We start from the raw sequence: 22879 nt of genomic DNA on the forward strand, positions 1-22879 counted from the left end.
GGCGACAACGATAGCGACATCCTACGCAAAAAATAACCTAGTTCGACGTTCAGGTTTCATGCAATATGCTGGCTTTGTAATTTTCGTCATAAACGAGTGTATGAATTAATTCCCGCGACTGTAGTAAATTCTGTCGTCATCATCGTCACTGTTCTCGTTGTTTCTTCCATACGCTTCTGGCGTCATAATCAGCAGACAGAAGACGCAGAATGCCAGTGTCCAATGTGCTTGCTAGCTGGATAAGCTAGACTTCTACTACCGCGATCATGTGTCAGCCCTTTAACACACACTGTCGTAAAGAATACAGAGATAAGGATGTAGCATACGATGATTTTCCTAACCGAATGTCAGGTTCTTGTCATAAGCGAGAAGCAGGAATAAATGCTTTGTGCCGTCTTACCGGCCGAATATACCACGATGTCATGTCCCGTTCAGAGAAGGTGAGAGGACTCGGGATAGATCGATACTTTAGCTCGGTAAGCTCCCAGCCTTTCTAAGCTGAGATGGACCATTTTCTACTTCGCGGCTGTCTGCTTAACGGAGTTTTCGAGGAACTCGCCTGCGCAGAAGAGAACAGACGCGCCGCTGCGAAGAACTCGTGTCGTTCAAGACGGACAGGAGGAAAATGGAAACCAGGCCATGATTAGGCCGAACCGTCATGAGACGCTCTGACTGTATACTGCCGGACTGTCTTTGCTACCACCCAATATCGTTTGTACAGAACGGAGTTGACAGATCTATAATAGATACTGCTCCTGCTATCGTTAATTCAACGAGGTTTGTTGGGCACGGTACGGCAAAATAATAACTCCGCCTGCCCGATTTTTCCAATAATCGAAAGTTTATCGATCTACCTTGAAACGTCAGCTGTCTCATGGCCAAAAATGGAATAGTTTAGCTACGACGCGACGTGACGCGGTCGCGTAGCTCTGGAAATCCACCTACAATCGAGAAGACAGATGGGTGAGCGGTCATGGACATATCTGACAAGGAGACGCTGCGGGTGCGGGCGTGAACCCGCACCGCTTAAACGTTTAAATTCGCTGCTGTCACGGCTTACGTAGAGTAATAGGGTAGAGATGCAGTGGGCGGCTGCAAGAACTACAAGGTTTATCTGTACCAATTCTGGGCTGTGTCGAGTCATTCAGACGCATGCCACCACGCGTCTACCGACTAGTACCGTATCGAAGGCGATTTTGGCGTTTGATGCCGTCAGTGTTTAGGTTTCTTTCTTTTGCATCTCCCATCGAAGATGTATTTGTAGCTGCCGCTCGGGCAGTCGCAGATTGGTGCGTATCACCGCTTAACTTGTTCATAGTGCATACTTATTGTATCAATGACGTCCCCTTTACGCTGTTACACACTCATACCGATTTATGTGGATTTTTTTGAAGATCAACATTATTCGTATAGTCTGCTTCATTATAAACATTATGATTGTCGTTGTCGTCGCGGTCGTCGTCATCATTACGATTCCACCAAAGCCGATCAACGCTGCCGAGCACTTCGAAGTAAAAAGTTAGTTAGCTAAGCACCGATTCATTCATTAACGTCGAGGGGCACACAGTTTGTTGTTTGTCGCAGTGGAAAGCAGAGTCACGCTGCTGCTATAGAGGGTGAGGCAGCCTGTAGACAAGACAGCATCGAGCGTTTTTGTGTACTGAGCAAGCAGCATTCGGAGTGATTGCTTACTATTGACGTAGTAGACAAATAAACGGACTTTGGTCCTTGTGTGTCTATTTTACTAGCTTGTTCTCTGACTAGAAACTGTCCATCTATCGCCTGGTGGGCCAAAATGACAAAGCTTAACTGCTTGTAAGAGCCGGCTCGACGAATTAGCCAATGAAAGACAGATGGGATTGGGTGGATGTCTTGCTTATCATCTAGTGCTAGGTTCGTTCAGTAGCGTAATCATTTGATAAAGATTTACGTTGACCCATCCGGTTTTAGATGGGTTGGTAACGGTACGGCTGGTTAAACGACCGATGATTTATAACTGTCTAATGGAGGTAAAGGACTTGTTTACGTCATTTGTGTTTGAATTAACTGAATACGACAGTAGCAACACACTTAAACTGGTCCCAGATCGCATTTGAGTGGCTAGTTTTTCTTTTCTAATATAATACGTCTAAGCTAGATTTTCCACGGTGTAGTTGTTCGATCTACTACCCAGCCCTGAGTTACACTTGCTTTCTCGTCTTAAATTTGGCCAGCCTCCAGCTCTACTAGTCGTAGTAATTGCCTACTACGGTATAGTGCTTCGCAGATTATACTTCTATATATATAGCGAGAGAAAAAGGCCGGCCACGCGCTTTGCACGTAACCTGCATGTACACTGTCATTAAACACCTTTTATTTTTGGCAGAAGTTAAACGCTAAAGATATTTAATAATTATGATGGGGGCAATGTCGAATGGCGGCCTAACTAACTATAATCTAATCTTTTAAATTTTTTCTGTAATATAGTTTATATAAAATTTATCATGTAACATAATTTTCACACTGATGACATATCGAGGTGGACGATCGTGATGGCCGCCTTGGAGTTGTTTGTACACTATGGCATGGAGTGGCGTTGTTTCGTTTAAAAATACAAAATGAGAAGGAAGTTGCTGATGTTAATTTCTGAGAATTAAATTAACATAATGCTCCATGGGTAAAAATAAATTTTGTTTCTTTTTTTTTTAGGGGAAAAAGTATTTTTCTACTCTTACTATCACGCAGGTTTTTCAAGAAGCGAACCCTACACACAAAAAATTAGTCCAATCCGTGTCCTCTAAACAATCATTTTGGGTTGTATAAACCCACAGACCTGGATTTGTAGTAAATTAGAATATATACGTATAAAGTAAGAGGGAAAGTAGATGGCAGGGTCATGCCATCTATCTCCTTCTGAAAAGTAAATAATAGTAAAGTGGCAAGTGGCTTAGTTTGACTACTACTATATAGTACAAATCGTTAAGCTGCTTTCATGGTCCAGTCAGCATATGATTAACCGCTCCGTTCCAGGATAATTGTCGTCTTTCTCGACAAATACGGACTGACGTTATTACGACCGCCTATGCTTCGACAAAATAGGACATTGCCTACGCACCATTGTCGTAGCCAGTCTGCAGACGTCGCAGATAAACATGGGTAGACACGGTCATTGTCTACCGCTGTAACTGGTTTTGGAGCCACCCGAGTAGCTTCGAGTATCATGACTTCTCATGTCAATGTGTATCAGCCGAGAACGTTTCTCACAGTGTATCTATCCGTGATGACGGCGTCGGCGGCTCGCCGTACCAGCGCCGGCAATTTGTCTCTCGTCGAGTCACCTCTCGACACAAAGTAGCCTGTCATTTGTTAACTTCTCTGTCGTTCTGCCTGTGTATTTACGTGCGCGTGTGTGTGTGTGTGTGTGTGTTCTATGGCCTATGCGGGCGATGTACGCGAATGTTCAGCGCCCGCCAGAGCAGCAGCTATTAAAGCATCAATGGCAGGAATGGTTTGAAATCCTGTAAGACGCGTCCTGCGAGCCCGTTCACGCGTAGATATATAAAGATGCAGACAAGACACACGCACAGAGAGCTGACATACAACACTGTTGGCAATGTTGCTGATGATTAGGGCCATATCGATCTACCGCTCCTAGTACCTACCTCTACCTATGGGTCCTATTCTGTTTATGATGACAAAAATGTTGCAGCAGGGATAGCGGTATTGGTGGACCGCGAGCATCCACGCAGATTGTAGATCAGCTTTACAATCTCTATATGCATTTGTGTTTCATGTATGTGTGGTGTGCGTCTGTGAAACTACCATGCACGCTGATTCCAGCTTTGTTGTCGTTCTTACCGTTGACGTGGCGCGCGCCTTTTACATATTGGATCCAGATGATGGTGATGATGAGGGGGTCGTTGAATGACCCTCCAGCGCGAATTTGTGCATCTCCACTATTGGCAGTCAGTAAACCAGACAGCAGGTTATAGCCGCATTCCCTATAGCATGTATAAGCCGTATCCCATACATATGCCCTAACGATCGCTGTGGTTCGTCAGCTGGCAGGGTATAATGTAACAACAACGCTACCAGCACCAATCTGCTTGCACGCGGCCTGCATCGTATCTGTCTACCCGCCCGACCGCTCGGCCGCCTGAATGGCTAGTACGAATCAACCTCCGACATCGTGGGTATTGTAGATAGGGTGGTTATTGTGTACTGGCAACTCTGTAGCGTGTTTGCCCGCTCCAGCCGCTTCACGATAGGCAGCATTCGTTCCTACACAACGATGTAACAACAGGCGATGTAGGACGAATGGACGCCGCGTCTGTAAAAGGTGCATGGTACGACCAGCCGCACGTCGCTTCACTGGTTAGTAAGTAGCCGCCGTGCCAAGAGCACTGTATAAAGAGGCGTTTTAGTGTATTTCTGGATGGCCACTAAGACCACAGCCGCTGTTGCTGCTACAACTGTGAACAGCACGAAAACAATGATGATGATAACGCGCCTGAGCTATTGCAGGGTTCCTAATCTCGCTGGTGTTGGGTGTTAGCCGCCCTGTTGCGGCCATTGCTCGTACTTCTGGGGCTGATTCTACTAGGTCTTCACTGTGATCGCGCTTAAGTTGTGATACTGGCCAGACGTCAGTGTGCCCTGGCGGCAGCGCCGTAAACTGCCGCCGGGGCATCACAGACTGGCTGCCAAGTCTGCAGTTTCTTGCTCTCTAAGCCTGCCGCTGGACGCAATTGGTCGTGTTAAATCGGTGGTTAGCACGTATTGATGTGGCCTCCATCATGTCGTTCTGACTCAAGGGCTCCGAGTAACGAAAACGATATGGGGTACGACAGCCACAGCTGCCGATGCCGACCAACAAATGGTCGGACATACGAGCAAAGTAGGAAATAGCAGCAGCAGCAGCAACGCAAGATGCCAGTACAGACAGAACACCCACGATTACTACGAACCCCATTACCCATAACAGAGCGTCACAGCACCGCTAACAATCCACAGTAGTGGTACTATCGCCAACTGTATCGGCAGCAATGGCAGGAACAGTGATGAACAGCTTCGGTGATTGATCCGCACCACCATGTAGCGTATGCTGCAGCAGCAGCAGCAGCGGCGGCAAATTCACGGGCAGTGCCGCTCATGTGGCGACTTTTCCGCAGAGGCTATTTCGCTGACTGACTGTTGGTTGGTCTGTCTTCTAGCTAGCTAGATAGATAGCAGCTAGATAGATGGGCGTCTAAGTAGAGTTTGCCACTTCGTCTACAAACTGACAGGAACGAATAGCAAGAGAGACGAGTTCGTCTTAGGTAACAAGTTTCAGGGACGAACGAGTGTTGGTTGGCAATGGGAAGCTATCGGCTAAAGCACATTGCCAAAAAACAGCGCAGAGCAGTAAGCTCGATTCGCTTGTTTGTGACAGAGGCAGAACGATAATGAAAAAATTGGTAGAGAGATTAGAGCTTGTTCCATGCGCTGTCCTTCTGCGATCGCGCGCGTTGATCAGGTTCGGTCACACCTTCGTATGTATAAATGTGTCACCGAGCGCGTGCACGAAGGCGAACGACCTAATGATGCTTGATTCGACCGAACGATGGGTTTACAATAGCGTCAAGATATAAGGTGGTATGCTGAGATCATTACCTGTTAATTCTATCGAGCTTCGGCGCGTACAAATATAAGCGTGCGATTATATTGAATGGCGTTCGGCAGGGATAGTAACGAAGTTAACGTGATGTCGTCAAAGGTATGAGTTCTGCCTAGCGATAGATCTTGGCCGATTTGCTCTGGATGTCGTTCTATACAGGGCTATATATAACCTACTTTGGAATTACCCAAGCTGTTGTACAGCTCGTATCACCTTGTCAAATAGAGTGACAGTGGATTCTACCTGGAAATAAATCTAGATGAATCTCCAACATTGATCCGTTTGTGCTAACGTGACGCAAGCATAAGCCGCATGACATGTCATGGTCGATCCTAGTGGCTAGAGCATGAAAGGCGCCAGTAAATGAAGGAGATGTCTGCGAGACGTGTATCGCAAACATCAAACATCAGAATATTTCTCTTTGTCAACCACCTACTCGACTGCTAAGTCGGCCACATATTCCACTCTATTAATAATAATCTAGTAGTACATAGTTTTTTTTTTGGGTGCCGTCGATAGCACCGTTCTATACGCTACTTAGCCGGCCGCGCCTATAAAAATTGACTTCCTTCATCGTTACAGAACACCCCCACATTGTGTTTTCAGAACAGCTTCGGCCATCAGAGATACCAAGTCGGACGAGAAATAGCGAGCTCTTCTTGTTGCTTTAAAATTAATTTTATTCATAGACCCATTTCAGCCAATCATCAATCACGTACGCATCAAATACGTGCGCACGTATAGCGCACGTATATAGTTCGGGCAGTCTGGTCACCCAATTGAATGACGCTGTTTTCTTTCTATTGCGATCGAACATTCACTGCGACCATCAATCACAACCGGCCCCAACCATGGCGAAGAGGGCCTACTTAGGCCATTGCTTATTGAAATGTGTTAAAATGACGTCACCGTCAAATGGAATGGAGTCGCATCACCATGTCTTTTTCAATAATAATCCAGGTAGTAACGACGTGCCCAGCAGTACTGTGTGTATACACCGACATACATAAGATTGTACACATGCCCATATATATATATATATATGTGTACAAAAACTATATAGTAATCCTAACTATAGTAACTATATAGAATGCTGTTCCTTTCTCGTCCGGGGTGTAGAACCCACGGGGGGTAGTCAGTCGACCAGAAGCGTACAGGTACGGACGAACTGATACAAGTTATACTGCTTTAACTATAAGGCAAACGTGAGTGAACGATTCAGCTGTTCTCAGTCATATACTCAGCGGAATTTATGCGTACGAGAACAAGGCAAAGTATCCGGGGATTTTGAACAAGCGATTGGACTAAGTTGGCACGGGATCCGAAAGTTAGCCAAGAGAGGAACTACTAGTCAAACCAATTGAGAGGCCATTCTCTGATACGTCTGTGGAATGATGAATGCGAGCAGTCGATCGACGCAGAGCGTTGTGTAAGCCAATAGCGGCAGCAATGGCGACCACAGCGATGGTGGTAACGACGTCTGCGTGTTTCTTCGTTTGTGAGCGAAGCTATGACGGTAAGGCATCACGGTGCCAGGCACCACAAATATAACTGATAGTTTCGATCATATTTCACACTAGCATTGAGTGAACTCCTCAGTGATTGAAGTGTATAGGTCTGACGCAGTATCTCGAATCCGTCACTATGAATAAAATATGTGGCATCGTGGGCCGCAACCTGCGTCCATGTTTAAATCTACCCATTGGCATCGTCTTTAATGAATGGCGTCAACTGTAATAGTAGCAGTAATTGTGATAGGCGGTGACAAGCTTCAGCAATCAAACGAAACCCATCGAAGCGGTTGGCTGATCTTCTGAATGATGATTACTTTTTTTTTTTTTCGGAATAGCACATTGGACGTTCTTTCATGCGGATAATAGGTTTATTGACGGCATAGATGATATGAGCGTGTTTCCAGTGATGATCGTGGGCGTTAGCATCACGAGAGATGTTTATTTCGATGTATGCACAATGTAAATATATTGAGCAGATTTGTCGCTTGTTTATGACTGAGAGATTTCGTTCTTTTTCAAAGGATTGATTCGACGAGGTCTTGGCAGCTACGCCCTTTGATTTCTTTTTATCTCTAAGGATCATTTAGGACTCTATATTAACAACTATACCAATTAAAGCTGTCTCTCGTTGTTCAGATCGAAGCGATTCCTGTAGAACGATATTACTTTAAGCATCAGTTTCATTCTCTACTTTGGCTTTAGATTAGATGATTTCTTTTTTATGCTACATAAAACACACTTGTGCGTAATATCTGTAGGAGTCCAGCAGTGCGCCTAATCGGCCGGTCCGATCAATTCCGTTTAATCTGTTCTACAATCTGGCTTCGGCCGGGACGATCATGTCTACCACGGGCAGCTCGAGCTGCACCAGTTTTCACACCTTTTATGTATGATGTAGTATACAACCAATCGCTTGACGTCCCTATAGCGCCCTACAGTTTTCAAACTGAAATCGGACTGGTTATCTTTTTATCATTAACATTTTGCCTATTCCGTTTCGAAATTAATGGAACAAGCCAAGTGTTGATAGACGCTACAGTCGAAGCTCTGAGGTGCCTATGCTGTTTAATGCTAGAAGCACACGTCCCAAACGTGCTTCTCAGGCTGGCCAGGGGCTTAAAGCTTTCCGATCACTTCATTATACGTTTCTGCATTGGAACTCTATTAGCGCAGGCGAACGAGAGCGTAACAAAGCGTTGGTTACCGTTCTAGCGTAAACTCTCCCTGTCTGCCTTGATCGCTAAACCGATTTGCTTCCCGTGACCAATACTGCGGTATCTTACCACGAGTGCGTACCGCAAAAATACATAAGCGCTTTTAGGTGCATGTCGCGCCCTTGATTCATCGACTCGTTCCTGTCTCATCCCTACAAACACTATAAATGGTAAGCTTTCAGTTCAGTCCTTCCTCGGCTCTCGACAGTCACCCTTCGCATTATATATCTAAATACATTGCTTATACAGGAACGTATCTGTGCCGAATTACGGTGCAGTAATTATATCTGAGTAATGATGACGCGCATCTAGTTGTGTTCTTCTAGCGTACGGTATTTCCGGGGTTAGCGAGCCCGTGCGTGTTTGTGCCACTACGAAACAAATGTGAAATAAAGAATATAATTAATTCGAGGCCATCGGAAATCGAGTGGCACGTAAAGACAGAGTAAGTGTATGGAAAATTTACAAAAGCGCCTACAGCATCGACGCTACCTGCGGTGAAGTCATCGCAGCACACGCGTTCCTTGTGGCTTCACCGTACAGGAAACCGAAAAGCGAAATCGGTATATAAAATGGTGGCTTGTATATCGACAATGTCGCAGAGCATATTACATTGAAGCTCCTACTACGATGATGCGGAGCAGAAAACAAAGATAATTCTCTCAACTATCTCGAACACTTTACTAGCTGGAAGGCTGTAAAGAAGAGTCCTCAAGGGCCCTATTAGCATACATCATTTTTAATACAATTTACGTAATCTCTATGGGTGCAAAAATACACACTCAGGACAAAGCGGTTGCTGGGTGGATGGCTCACGCTAATGTACGCGCGTGAAGCGGCAGAAGATTTGCTAGTGAAGAACTTCACTCGTACTTGTTTCGTTGTGTATGTGTGAAGTGCTGACGAGGCAATAAAAAAAAATACTGTAAAAAGCTAAAACGAGAAGTGAAACCATTGTCCCGGTTACCCCGGATCGCGTTCTTTTTTTAAATTAAATTTAGAATAAATAGTATCTACGGGATGCGATCAGTAGCCCGACAGTGAAGCAATCGTAGTAGAACTTCAATAACGTTCCGTAATAATTATGACTTTATAGGCTGTCACATATACATTGTTTTGTTTTACGACAGAAACAAAAATACGAATAATGAATAGTTTTAAAGATTGCGTTAAACAAGCTCAGGTCATCTTGTTCCATCGATATACTCCCCTCTAATGACACCAGCCAGACCAGTCGTCCTGTTGTTGAAACTGTTGGATCTCGCGGACGTCTGCTAGATCGTACGGAAAAACTGTAACTGTCAACTTTAATTTAGCTCAATTTCAGCCTATAGTTGGAACAATGCTGTTTGTTTTGCGGAATCACAGAGTCCGACTGCAACGTTTCTCATAGTTGTACGCATACTGGCACATGGCAACGTCTGTTGTACCGTTCGATCGGCATTACTATGGCACTAATGGTTAAATTTTGTCCAAGTTGCAACGTAACTATATCAACGGAGCGGAAACTAAATTATGTAACTTTTCTATTCAAGTATTGTTAAACACCGCTCGCACGAAGAGAGACTATCGAGATAAGAAGAGTGATAATCCAATCTTTTCTTCTATAAGAACGCCTCGTTCCGACCGATTCTGGGCCAAAAAAGCCAGCTTCCTCCTTAGTTTGGCCACACAGGTAAACACGGAGAAGAATGGTGTCAACACGGATACGAGTCAAACAATAGTTCACTCCTTCAAACGATATAAATTACGTGTGTCGCAGAATAACGTAAGTTTTAACGGATTATAGTTACGTTACTCTTCAACGAACGTGGAAGCCATAAGGATCAAACTGAATATGAGTGATAATGATTACAGTGTATCGGTGCCTGTCTAGTGGGTCAATAGACGCTTTTTATCGTTTTAGACAAAGCGTCAATATTAGCAATAGAGCAACTATCTTCTATCGAATGATCCATCGTTTTCTTCCATAATTTAGCTTAATAGATTTGTCTTACACCGAATAATAAAGGTATCGTGTCGTTGCAAATTACAAATGACCGGAACTACAGCGAATCAAGTTGACGCTTCGAATGATTTCTTGCCTTTTTTTTTTTCATTGTTGTTTCATTAGCGTCTCCCGATAACGTTACAATATGTTCCTTGCAATCAGTTGCTTTGTTCACGTTCTCACATAGAGGACTCGGTCTCGTTCTCGTGCCCCACACCGTACACAGTAGGCCAATGTGCACTGCTGCGATAGTTAGCATTTACCCGTACTTTTGAAAACCGTTTCTGCCCTCACCTTGGCCAGCGCCACTATCTGGTTTCTTCTTAGATACCCTTCAGCAGGCTTCGTTTGGCGACGTCAATATTTCCCTAATGGATCTTCAATGAAACGATCGTTGATTAGCTTTAATGGCATCTGGCTAGACTACAGACAAAAAGCGACACACAACGACGTTCCGGCGGCTCACTAGCGCCAATCTAGCGCGTTCAAATCTGACGCTGTTTTATACTCGAATCTGTGTCTTTGTCCAGGTGCTTATGCTCGTTTTCGAAATTGAAACTTCTTCCACATAATATATATGTATATATATATATATATATATATATATATATATATATATGTAGAAGAAGGATATAGTGTATATATATAATGTAAAAGAGGAATACATGTACGGGTTGTTATCATTTGTCGCGACAGTTCCAGATCTGAGCAGTCGTCGTTGTCGTCTTATGTTTAAAAAGTGCCTTCGTTCTACAACTGGACTTGATCTCGCGGCAGAATGTCCACAGTTGGTCTAGAAGTATTCGCGCGGGTAGTGATAAACTCTAGCATCCAAAGACAGATTCGAACGTCAGTTAGAAAACGAAATGCAAAAAGATATAGTAAATCGACCTGTAGCAGCACGATCATTAGCTAAGATAGATCGTTAGCTAAGATATATCGATCGTGCTTCAGTCAAGAGCGGGGTTCTCGACTTTGCCGTGGAATCTACATGCTTATCGTAGACCAGCAACACGCCGGCGACGCTACTATCACTCTCGGTCGTCACCCGGACTGGGTGTGGTGTAGCGCCGCAACTCGCAGAGGTGGCCTATGTTCGGTCTATCCGGTTCCCTCTCCGTGTGCCAACAGGCCACTTGTCCCGCACAGGCTGGCGGCGTTTTCCGTGTCGGATTTTGTCAGGCTTCGGAAGCCTTTTAGCAACATTCCAGACGGGAGAAGCGAACAGTAGCAGCCACGCATATTGGGCAACTGAATTGTTCCGGGGTTATATATACATTATTGAGCTGCTATCGCTTTATCTAGCGTGCAAGAGAACGAGAAAGTCACAGGGCAGAAAGAGGAACAAAAAGTTTTTAGTTAAAGCTGGTATGCCCTACTAGATTACCAAGAGCTGAAACATGGCGCAGACGGAAGCGCAGCGGGCGATGGACGCATCACATAGATATTCTCTATAAAATTCTATAGAGATCCGTCGCCGCAACGATCAGCGTCGCAACGAGACCTAGTTTGCCGTCTAGGCAACCGTTGTGACCTGTCGGGGAGCTTGAAGGCATCGGAAAGCTGTAAGAATACGTGCTGTGTATGTACTGACGAAATGGTAACGCTAATAATATACTAATACCCAGACAAAAAGGCTTCTCCAGGGTGCAGCACCACTGTCTAATAATACCAATATTAGTGATGGGATAAACATGACAGGAGATGACGGGACCTACTTAAGCTCTAGAGGCAGAAAAAGGTTCAACTGTTTAGATCTATCCTCGGTAAAAAGGGCGTAAGCGTGTGTAACCAACGGAGGACGAAAGATGTGAACATGTCACACATTCAAAGCAGAACACACAAGCACACACGCACGGAGAGAAACAGAGACGCTGCGCAGTGTAGACGCGCTGGCCAAAAACAGATCGCACAATGTAACTTTAACTGTAGGAGTAAGAATGCAGGGGAAATTGCTATGTTTTGAGATTAGCTTCCTGATGTGTGTTAGCGTCTTGGCTAAGGAAAGACACAGATCGCTTCCATCGATCATAGGATCGTATCATCACTGAGCATTGTGACGGGCGGTTTAATGATGTTTTAGGTGTTTTTCGACGGTTCTCTTTCCGATCTAGATGAACTCTGGAGTGAATTACCAGTTAGTCATGTTTAGTTATGACTCGCAGATAAGCTCAATCATATCAACATCGAAATATCATAGTTCATGTTATAGTCATGGTGATGAAGCTCACAATAGAAGACATCGATATACATGATAATAATAATAACATTAAACACGAGACAATATACATTTGGTTAAATGAAGAATAGAGTGGACAAGCTGAGTTACAAATGAATCTATATCGAGAAGCAGTTTATAAAAAATGTATTCCTTAGGCGTCTTTTATAACACAGTTGAAGCTCACACGCAATGACCAAAAGCGGCCTGATGATGGCCCCTGTCAATAGAGGTCCACGATGGTATCCCGCCGCTTCAAACAACCGCATATATACATGACATATATACATAAGCTGCTGACTTATGTTATCTTCAGCTATGAAATATTATTCTAATGCTTAATATTGCGTTAAACGTATGTACTGACATTGTGAACTTTTCTCTATAGTATATTATACCGATAAGCTCGACATTAGCAGTATGACAGGACTGTATAAGCCAAATCGGCAACATTTTTTCCGTAGATTGGCGGCTTGACGCGGCCTGGCAGGTTTTTCTCATAAAAGTGTACGTTTTCGTCCTGTGTATCCGCTATACGATACGAAATCGCCAATTACAATTACCGCGATCTTAAAATGTTCTTCTTTCTTATCTAAGCCGCGATCAGTTTCTGTTTGTGGTGGACGGCTGACCTTCTGCGGTTTTCCCAGTGTTTATTATGTGTAGACGTGTACTGCCTGCGACCAACATTCGCATCAATATTTACACTGTTGCCAGCATAATGCTAGTTACGTATTAATTACATCTCGTCTACACAAAAAGGAATACGACGAGACTTCGTGATAGGACACAATGCAGGAGCCGAACGCAGGCCTTCTGAACGTCGCCTCCAAATTGAGTAGGGTAGGACCAGTTGAACGGCTTAGCTATAGCTCCCCTTCTTTTAACTGGTCAGAATAGCGGAACTTGATTATTTACAAATTAGCTTCTAGTTTTGTTGTTCTGGGCTAAGCCTAAAGCGTTGAGAAAAAATAGATCTGTCGAGTGAATGGACCTCTGTACGAATCCATGGAACTGACGAGGTCTATCCGTCGGCCAGCATAGATTGAGTTCGGCTGGGAGCCGATCGCTTCCCGGCAAAGCGCTTTACACCAGAGTTTTCATATGTAATGCAGCTGTGTTCGTAACACCGTAGAGATTGTCGACCCAGGACCCATCAGTACGCTCTGTCCACTAGTTAGAACCATATCTAAGTGATATAAGTGCTGTCGATGGGCGGTAACTGCGAGGTCAAAAATGTTCTAAAAATGTACATGCAACGATTACATGATCTTGTCGTGAGAAAGCCTCTTTTTTTGTTTTACTTATATTCCGCTCATTCGTTCTAGAACGTAACATAAAAGCAAACATGTTATTTGCTGGAAAAATGGCCCTTTCATCATTTCTGTATTTCTGCTTCTGACTTCGTTGGTGGTCTTTTCTCACGATGGGGTTTACTTAGCTGTCCGCTTGCTTTGACCTACATCACCGTGTTCATCTACGGAAACTTTCCATTTCGCCGGTAATTTTTGCGCGTTCTCTTTTTGCCCCTCGCTTAACGGTGTCGTGCCGTTAAGTGCGCGCAATGGCACCTATCTGTATAACTGACATTAGACGTTCGATAGAATTTCGACGGGAGTCAAAGTTCGCTCGATCAAAACATCCACAAGAAAAGGATCCGCTTTTATGACTATCATTAATTAGTTATAGTTTTGTAAGCTATTGGCTTGGAGCTAACGTTCAAGAAACTCTTACGAGGTAGTAGCAGAACAGCGTAGCCGTCATCAGCATGACCACGTATGATTCATACTTACTTTTAATTTCGTTGCTGATATCGAAATCAACTATCTTAGGTGGCCTTTCGTACAACAAGTTCGATAAGTTTTGCTCACAGCTATCTTCTATCTTCTCGCTTTTTACAAATAGGAATATTTTATCAAATTTCTACTCCATTTGATGAACGAGAAATTCTAAATTGATTATTAATGTGTTTGGGAAAGCACATAGTGGTGCCGTGCATCCAACATTGTGCCGTCCGATTTTTACTATGTCACCTATTTTTCATTCACGCGGTATAACGCTAATATATGTGTATGTGTACGTACCTGGCGCAGCACGATACACGAAGAGGCGATAGCCCGTTTAGCGGATGGACGGAGCCAGCAATAATAAGTTACCTACAACGTCGAGAATGGAAGATAAGATAAAAATGGATAAACGATTCATCGTTTCGCCCAGTGTCATCCTTTTGGAGCCAGCTATGTACCCAACGTTCTTAGACTTTACACAACCGCATCCGCTACGCCCCTGCCTGGCCTGACAATTCGCTGTCGCTTGATCAGTTCACTCGCCCTGTTTTGCTCTGCTGTATCAGCGAGCCTTGGTGACACGGCTGAGCCGTTCTTCCTCTGATCTCCAGCGTTTGTCTACAATCGGGACTATCGATGCTGCAGGCGTATACCTGAGCTAGAAGCGCCGACAACATTGCTTTTTGAGCTGAAGTTTGTCACGAATTTGTCACAGTCGCCTGATAAAACGCGTAGCGGCTATTTGTGTCGCGATCGTCCGAGGCTGAAGAGGGGCTCCGAGAGAGCCAGCAAGGTTGTTAGTGAGATATCAGACACGGCGAACACTGCGATTTAAATGAAACAGGATAATAAAGTCGAAAAAAATGATACAAAGAGGTGTATAAGACTGTAATTAATATACATATATATATGTATATATATATCACAGCTCTAAAAAAGCTTTTTTTGATTCCCTGCAGGTTTGCTCCAAAGAACTGGTTGGTACTGGCTGGCTTCTATTGAGTCGTGTTATGATCCCGGACAAACTGGGCGATGCATACGCATTGTCGTATATTCCAATGCTCACTAATATATGTTGGCTGATTGATCCATGTACATTACGCGTCACATTTACGAACTCGAGATTTATGGCTAACACACAATATTACGTCTCACACACAATTTGAACTCACGTTGTTAATACACACATAATTAAAACAGGACCCCCTGAATCGCAACCACATTACGACATTTGCATTATGTAGGGTTTATATGAAAATACATAGAATAACGAGAAATCTATGCTCGTGATACACGGCCATGACTTCAACTTGTTGTGGCTGTTATCCAGGGTGAAAAGGAACCCCACTCAATTTAATAACGGTTGGTATGTTAGTAAATGGCTTCACCCACCTTCCCTCCCCTAAATCATACCCCAGCAATGGTATAGTTGCAAAGGTGCTGTCAACTGATTGTGTGGGGCTTCACGTTTCCCTTTACCATTTTGTTGGGCTCCACATGGAGTCAGGCCGGATAGCTGCTGGAAACAGTTAGCTACGACACGTATCTATGTATGTGACTTTAACTGTCGTAACTACTACGAAAGAAATAGATATATTTACTGCGTAGGCTTCTGCCTTCCTATGAAACATGCACGGGACATCTCAAGATGCTTCGAGCTCATTGGGTAATTAGTTTATTCAGGTTTTCAGTGTATCGTCCCATAATCAAATGTGAGTGCTTTTCCTTAGATCACTAATTCCGTACACGATCCGTATGATGTTTTTGCCGATAGCTTGTCTTCGGATATGCTATAAGACTCATGTAATCCTTTGATTCGACTGCGTTCCCGCCTCGCCTGGGTCGCAACTTGCATCAGCTGTAACTGAGAGTATTTGGACAGGGTTAAGTATAAGGGCCCGTTACGTGCCCTCATATCGATGCGAACATACACTCGGTACACATCAGCAATCTATTCACAGTATCACGTCGCCCGGCCATCGAATATGAACGCGGAGTGCGGGCGAAGTAAGTCGATGATGCTATGGGTCCTGTTAAGGAAAGAAGCCCCTCTTGTCGGCTTAAGTTGCTTTTCCTTCTAATTAGTGTCAGGCAGGCTTCCTTCTCGTCTTTGCTGATACTGGAAAAGTCTAAGTCCACCCCTGTGCCAAAAAGAAAGGATTAACTAACGCGACTCATCGACTGAGAAATGAGGGCGCGACGTAAGTAGACGACACTGGATTGCTGCCCTGCTATATTTGTTACCAGGACAACGAAAAGGAAGAAGCTGCTGGCATATGGCGATACATGCCCTATACAGGATTGCTACCGTACAGCAGATAAGAGGCATCAGATGCTCCTTACCGCTGCGTGCTGGACTAAAGGGAAGAGCAGTTCGGTGGAAGGCGTCGGCTGCAGTCACTCAGCTGTCGTTATTGTTGCTAAGCGGTGCTCGGCATCGTCGAAGCCGCTGCAAGATTGCCACTTCTTTGTTGCCATAAAATCCTTGTTCATGCGACAAACGCAGTGTTTGTCTGTTTATATATGTCATTTCGTTAATACCTTTCTTTGATTTTTAAGCCATAGGGTTCACATTATTCCTGTATGGTTCCATAGGGATGAATTGGCGTGCATTGGCCGATACTCGCCAAAGGTGATGCGGTAAAAGCACTGCTGCTAAATATGGTGGTCTAGCCGAATAGGGGCTGTGGGGTCGCTCAGCAGATAGAAGAATAATCTCACTTGATGATGCAGAGATAATCAATAAGAATTGTTTGTGTGCCCTTGAAAAAATAGCTTGCATCGAAGCGTACAAGAAGTTGTATGTTATTACTTTATAAAATAGTAATAGTTGTAAGCATAATCCGCAAGGTAGACAATACAATAATGTGTAATTTTCAAGTTATGCTTACAAGTGTTCAACGATGCTTGTAGTGCTCGGAAGCATCTATCTATCTATCTATTGCTACCGCGAATAATTCGTGGAATACTCCGCTAAATTTGATTCAACTCGCTGAATATGTATACATCAAGATATATTTGTTACCGTCGATAAAGAGTTTATCCACAGAGTTGGTCTTCCGCGAGGCAGTGCACTTACTACATAATAAAACAGTAGTGATATTTTGGAAGGTTAGAAGTCTTCTCCAGATTCAAACCGGCGTGTTTGCGGCTCGTTGACTCTATTCCCGAGATGAGCTTGGATTGAATCAGTCTTCGGCCGACGTTTCAGCTACACTGCCATAGGCCAACCCGGCTCATCCAACCATAAACGCCTTGCCAGACAGGCGCAGACATCACCAGCGAACATACATTCGTATTGTAATGAAATAATACCAAGTTGTATAACATGTCCTGGGTAAGCGGCCGTTAAAAGGGCGAATCGTTCCAACACTCACCGTCTGCCGTTAGGCTGAGGTCGATCTGTTCTCAAGTAATTTTTCTTACTGAACGGCCGCTTCTATCAACGATTGTAGTTTCTGCCGTTCTCGTGTGAAAAGAGCTGTCTATAATCAACAACTCGCGTCATATCGGCTGTTAGGGCTACCTCCGAAGGGTGAATCGCCGTGCTGATGAGATACGCAAGAACGTTATTCTGTCCAGTAGACGGCAGGCATCCCCTGCTGCCTATTTAGTCCTGTATACAAAACGGAGTCCCGCTAAGCGTGAGGACGGCCACTTAGCAGTGCCGGCCCTTCGAATGCGACCTAGAAGCCAAACTTAATAAGAAATAGCCAAACAATCTGAAGAAGTAGAAAACGACCTTTGTGATGATAGACAAGATCTTTACGCCTAGGTAAATCTCGGAGATAGCGGTACTGGCGGAATGTAATGGTTCGATATGTCCTGTACAGGCAACCTGGCAAAGTGCCCTAAGGTCATCGGAGTTGTGCTCAGTAATCACAATATGTTTTCATAGTTATACAGTCCAGAAAAACAACTGCCAGTAAATATCGTTGCACGCGTCTTTTAGGTATGTGTATTTTAGGTATGTAGTGTTAAATATGTCTTTTAATGGCTGTTTTTTTTTTCTTTTCTATTTATTAAAACTCACGGTAATTTGACTTCAGTTACCATACTTGTCGGTCGGATTGTGACCTTTAACCGTGCTTACCACAATGGCGGCATTTATAATTATGATTTATGGCAACATAAATGATAGCCAGTTTCCATACAGCTATCGGTAAGGGTGCGGTCAAATAATTAACTAGCGCTCACACTCGACCAACATAGGGATTCCCGATTTTTGCTGCTATGGCCATCGTCCTTTTGCTACAGCCTTCTCAAATACCTACTTTATCCCTTATTCGATAGTCCTTCCATCAAGTCGTTCTTCTTAACGGCGCTGAAGTACGCTGATGTCTATGATCTGATGTCTGCTGGCGACGTCGCAGCAAATCGGGTGTATCCCGATCTTACCACGGACCCGTTTTATGACCGCTAGTGTCGATGGCGCTGATAGCGTTGTTGTCTTTTTTAGGCCTTTTTATCGCAAAGACTGACGAAACGTTGTTTGCCCAAATCGAAATAATGTGCAGGACATGTTACGTGAATACCCATACTACTGGGGCAGAGAACGTGTACAGGCACAATCACGTCGTTTCCGTGGTATTGATACTAGCCCGTGTTACACTAGATGCGTTGCGTCTGATCCTAATGGAATTCTCTCAACCAAATAGATAGAAATAACTCTTTCGAACGTTAGCGAAGGTATATAAATTTGTACAGCTGTATATAGGTCTGTCTATTTGTATTTAGTTGATGTGCCTTAAAAGCTTCAAGAATAAGGTATCAATGTGAAACGTGGTAGCGGTTTTCTATTATGTATTCCCGTAGATGTTGACAATTAGTCTGGGCTGGCTCGAAGGCTGCGTTTGAGACAATAGGCGCTTTTTGCCTTTTTCATGCCGTATATATCTATTTTTCTTTGTGAAATGATGCGCCGATACTTTTGTATGTTTTAGAGAACCAATTCACGAATTCTATGAAAAAAAAAGGATACTATGTCTCAGAGCTTTCAAGGTTAACTGGGCGTTCGATTTTTAAGTGGTCAGTATTTCGGCTAGACCCACCCTAAGTGCGTACCATTTTTCTGCACTCCGCTCACTATCGTCCCTTTTTTACAGTGTTTTATGTTCGACGGTTCGCTAAAATGGCGTTTGATAATTTTCGTACAATAGTGCTGAAGCCTGCAGTGACCATGACAGCACGAATAGAGCTAGAATGTAAAAACTCAAGCGCTATGACTCTCATGGGAATGGCCCGGTAAGTCAAGGATTTTGCTCGTGACCCATGTCACAAAATGAGTGAAGTTGAAGCAAGTCCACACGTGGATTCCACCGGCTCGTTAGCTATACGCGTCCTGTGCGTAGATCCTCAATTAAACTCTGCTCACTCCATGGCGCGATTGTTTAGAAGAGACTTTTCCTTTAACAAATCGATCGCTCAAGTGACGAGCGATTTGAAGGCAACCAAAAAGCGCTGTCGGCTTCACTCTGATTCCATTGGCAGGACAATGTTGCTGCTGCTGCTGCTGCTGCCACTACTACTAGTGATGAGATCCGCGGGCGTCTCCAAGTTTGGCTAAATGAAACCTTTTTCCGTCCCGTCCCGTCCCGTCCCGTCCCCCCCTTTCGCCCGTTGAAAAGTAGAATGAAAGATTTCAGAAAGAATGGAAGAAGCAGTATGGATTTCAGGGAGACTCGTGGACAATAAAAACACCCGACGACAGTTTCGTTTCGTCGCTTAGCCATTACCAAAATTGTGAGGTTGACGACTCGCGCTGACCCACTTTATTTAGAATGTTCTATACATTATTTCGTTTACCCATCTGCTGAATGCATGACACTTCATTATTCTTCGAGTCTTCTCGTATAAAACGATGGGTACGATTCTCGAGAATCTGACCCACCAATAGTAAGCTTATTTCGTCTTTGGGCTTTAACTGTCCATAGCACGAATGGCGTACATGGATCCTCTTGACACTCTCTACTTGTACGCAAGCTGCTGATATATAGGTTGGTTAAACGCGCTGTATACGTGTGTGTGTGTGGCCCCTACTTAGATTCTAAAATGATTTGTAGATGTAAATATCGTGAAGCTCGGTAGCGACTTTGCGACGTACGTTATTGAATTAAGCAAGCGTATGGTAGAGTGGTAAAAACGGCGCAAAGCAGATCCACTGCAATGCTTTCCCCTATGCGCCGTATTTTTACAGAAATGTTGGAGCGGAGTTTGCAGAGTTATTACTCCAGCTATCGCGATGCCCTGTGTGGCCTGCGAGCAGTATTGAGGGCTAAAATATGGATGCCACGTTACGCCTTTAGTGTTTAATTATGGCAAATCGATACAGAACGACGATCAAGCTACGAAACGACGTCGAGTACAGCAGCAGCTTTTGCGTTGCTCAGCGAAGCGTTATTCGGGAATGGAAGCTGTGATAATTCACTTTGAAGTGATTCAGGGTGCCCTTGATCTCCTTCACCGAACGCCTAATGAACAGAATGCATAAATGCCCCATTTCGATGTCTGATGGTTCGTCACGCACCTCCGATTTGGGCTGATAGTGAAAATCACAGTGATACCAATAATGGTTAGAAGATCGGATCGAGTTGGGCAGGTTTTGGTTAGGTGAGTTAGCATGGGCGTATCAAATACTAACGGATTTTGAATGCTCGCAGTTAAATGAAATTACGATCAGTTTAATATTATGAAGAACGTACAAACAATTCAAATAGTCACACCTTTTTCACTTCACTATTGAAATTAAAAGCAATATTTACCTCGATGTTGAGCTTTATCCGGCTTCTTTGTCCGGTTTTATCGGCCTATCCGCTAAAAAAGAGGTTTCGTTTTAGGCACGAACTTATGCAACGTTTAAAAACCCTCCTGAGGATAGCATGTTTTCGGAAGTCTAACCCCAGTTATGGCTTTCACTTTATTGCATGCCCTGCTCTGGCCTTTCCGCAGTCTTTTAACGACCAACATAGTAAGCGAGCTGTTTATGCAGACTGTTAATATGACGTCAGCTATAATACAAAGTACCGTGTGAGCGTAACAGTGCCGCCTATATTAGATATTCAGTAAGATGAACGTGTGTAATAAATAATCTCTATGATTAGAATATATTTTTGGCGCATTTACACTCAGTTATTCTAGCCTAGTGTGGATAAAGGACTGGTCCGTGTGGAACAATGCCTAGAAAAGATAGAAAAGCAAGTACCGGAAAATCAGTGGCGTACGCTCAAATGCTAAAGGCATCCTTATTTGCCCACGCGACAAGCTGATACGGAGCACCTAGTCATTTGTCATTGGAGAACGGAGTCGGTCTAGAAACAAGAAGGAGTCTTAGACATCGATCTGTGTTCCAGTGAAAAGCTAAACCTGAGGAAGGCCTGTTACGTATGAAACTACTTTGCGCCTTATGTTTAGAGCTGCGCAGAACTGCTTACATGTGTAGTAAACACTGATAACATTTGTTAATTGAAAATCTATTTTACCGCATTCTCGCATAGTCAGCACAATGTGGCTTGTACGATAAGATTTGAGCGGTCCTGTCGTTTCGTCAAATGCTTCTTTGAAACAACACTGTATCATGCTTTAACACAATATACGAACTCCAACTTTATTTTTGCTTTTTGCAGAAACATGTTGATATCTATTTAGGTTAGAATGGATACTGGCCGCTGTATCGGATAGCTCGTTGCATTGTTGCACTGAAACACGCTCCGGGACTCGTTCTGGGTCCTGTTGGTGGTGCCGTCTCTCCTTACAGCTTTGGTTAGCTCTGTGCCCTAGCGCCAACCAAAAAGCTATCCCAACTGGCAACCATAGAGAAACTCGGGGTTTCAGGCAGGAGTGTAGAGTTTTGGCGTTAATGATGATCATCCAATAGGGAGCAGTCGTCCACGTGCAGGAGCACCATGGACCAGCACGGGTCTTGGCACGGGAGTCGTTCCGGGAATACGAGTTTTTACTAGCGGCCCATTTGAGAGTAGCATGTTTGAGAAAAGGTTTTCCAGAGACTCCGACCACAAGTGTGTGACGTCGGCGGCAGTGAAACTGCGCCACGGGTCCCATAACCGCGGCGACCCGATTTTGACGTCGCTGCTCAAATGCCGACTAACGACTGCTCTGGAGCGCACTAAGTCAGACAGACAAACGGCTAGGTGATTTCCTTCCTCCTGTTCACAACAAGGGACGGGTGGCTTGCTAGCAGTTAAACCTCGCCGCATCCTGCGTCCCACTTTCATTCAAGAGTCGTCCCCTGAACTTAAGACGCGCTTTACAGCCATTTGACTCTGTACTACGCATATATATTCTTATACATATACATGCAAGAAAAACACGCATTGGCTACAGACCTACGCTGGTTGGCGTATAGAGGTGTAGCCGGAGAGTGTTTAGCAGTGTTTTTATTTGCTCACTCTGGCGAACTTTCAAAGTGTCTTACCGTTTAAGAAGCGGGCTCCGGGCATTGCTAAGGTAATAAAAAACATCGTTATAAAAACGTCTTGAATAAGATCATAATAATCTTCGAAAA

The 22879-nt window shown here is 44.1% G+C and overlaps 1 protein-coding gene and 1 long non-coding RNA gene across 2 annotated transcripts in view; one reads left to right on the plus strand and one right to left on the minus strand.

The window, feature by feature from the left end:
* LOC111260299 (tyrosine-protein kinase transmembrane receptor Ror) overlaps window positions 1-22879 on the plus strand; it is a 96616-nt gene that overhangs the window by 36553 nt on the left and 37184 nt on the right. The gene's annotated exons all lie outside the window — the stretch shown is intronic.
* LOC111260302 (uncharacterized) lies at window positions 20065-21210 on the minus strand. The gene is made up of 2 exons (XR_002680267.1): window positions 21120-21210; window positions 20065-20896 (listed from the first exon to the last, which is right to left on the minus strand). It is a non-coding gene; the product is annotated as an uncharacterized LOC111260302 (long non-coding RNA).

The sequence above is a fragment of the Varroa jacobsoni genome, unplaced genomic scaffold (assembly GCF_002532875.2).
Source record: "Varroa jacobsoni isolate VJ856 unplaced genomic scaffold, vjacob_1.0 scaffold_426, whole genome shotgun sequence".
In the NCBI taxonomy this organism is placed as follows: Eukaryota; Metazoa; Arthropoda; class Arachnida; order Mesostigmata; family Varroidae; genus Varroa; species Varroa jacobsoni.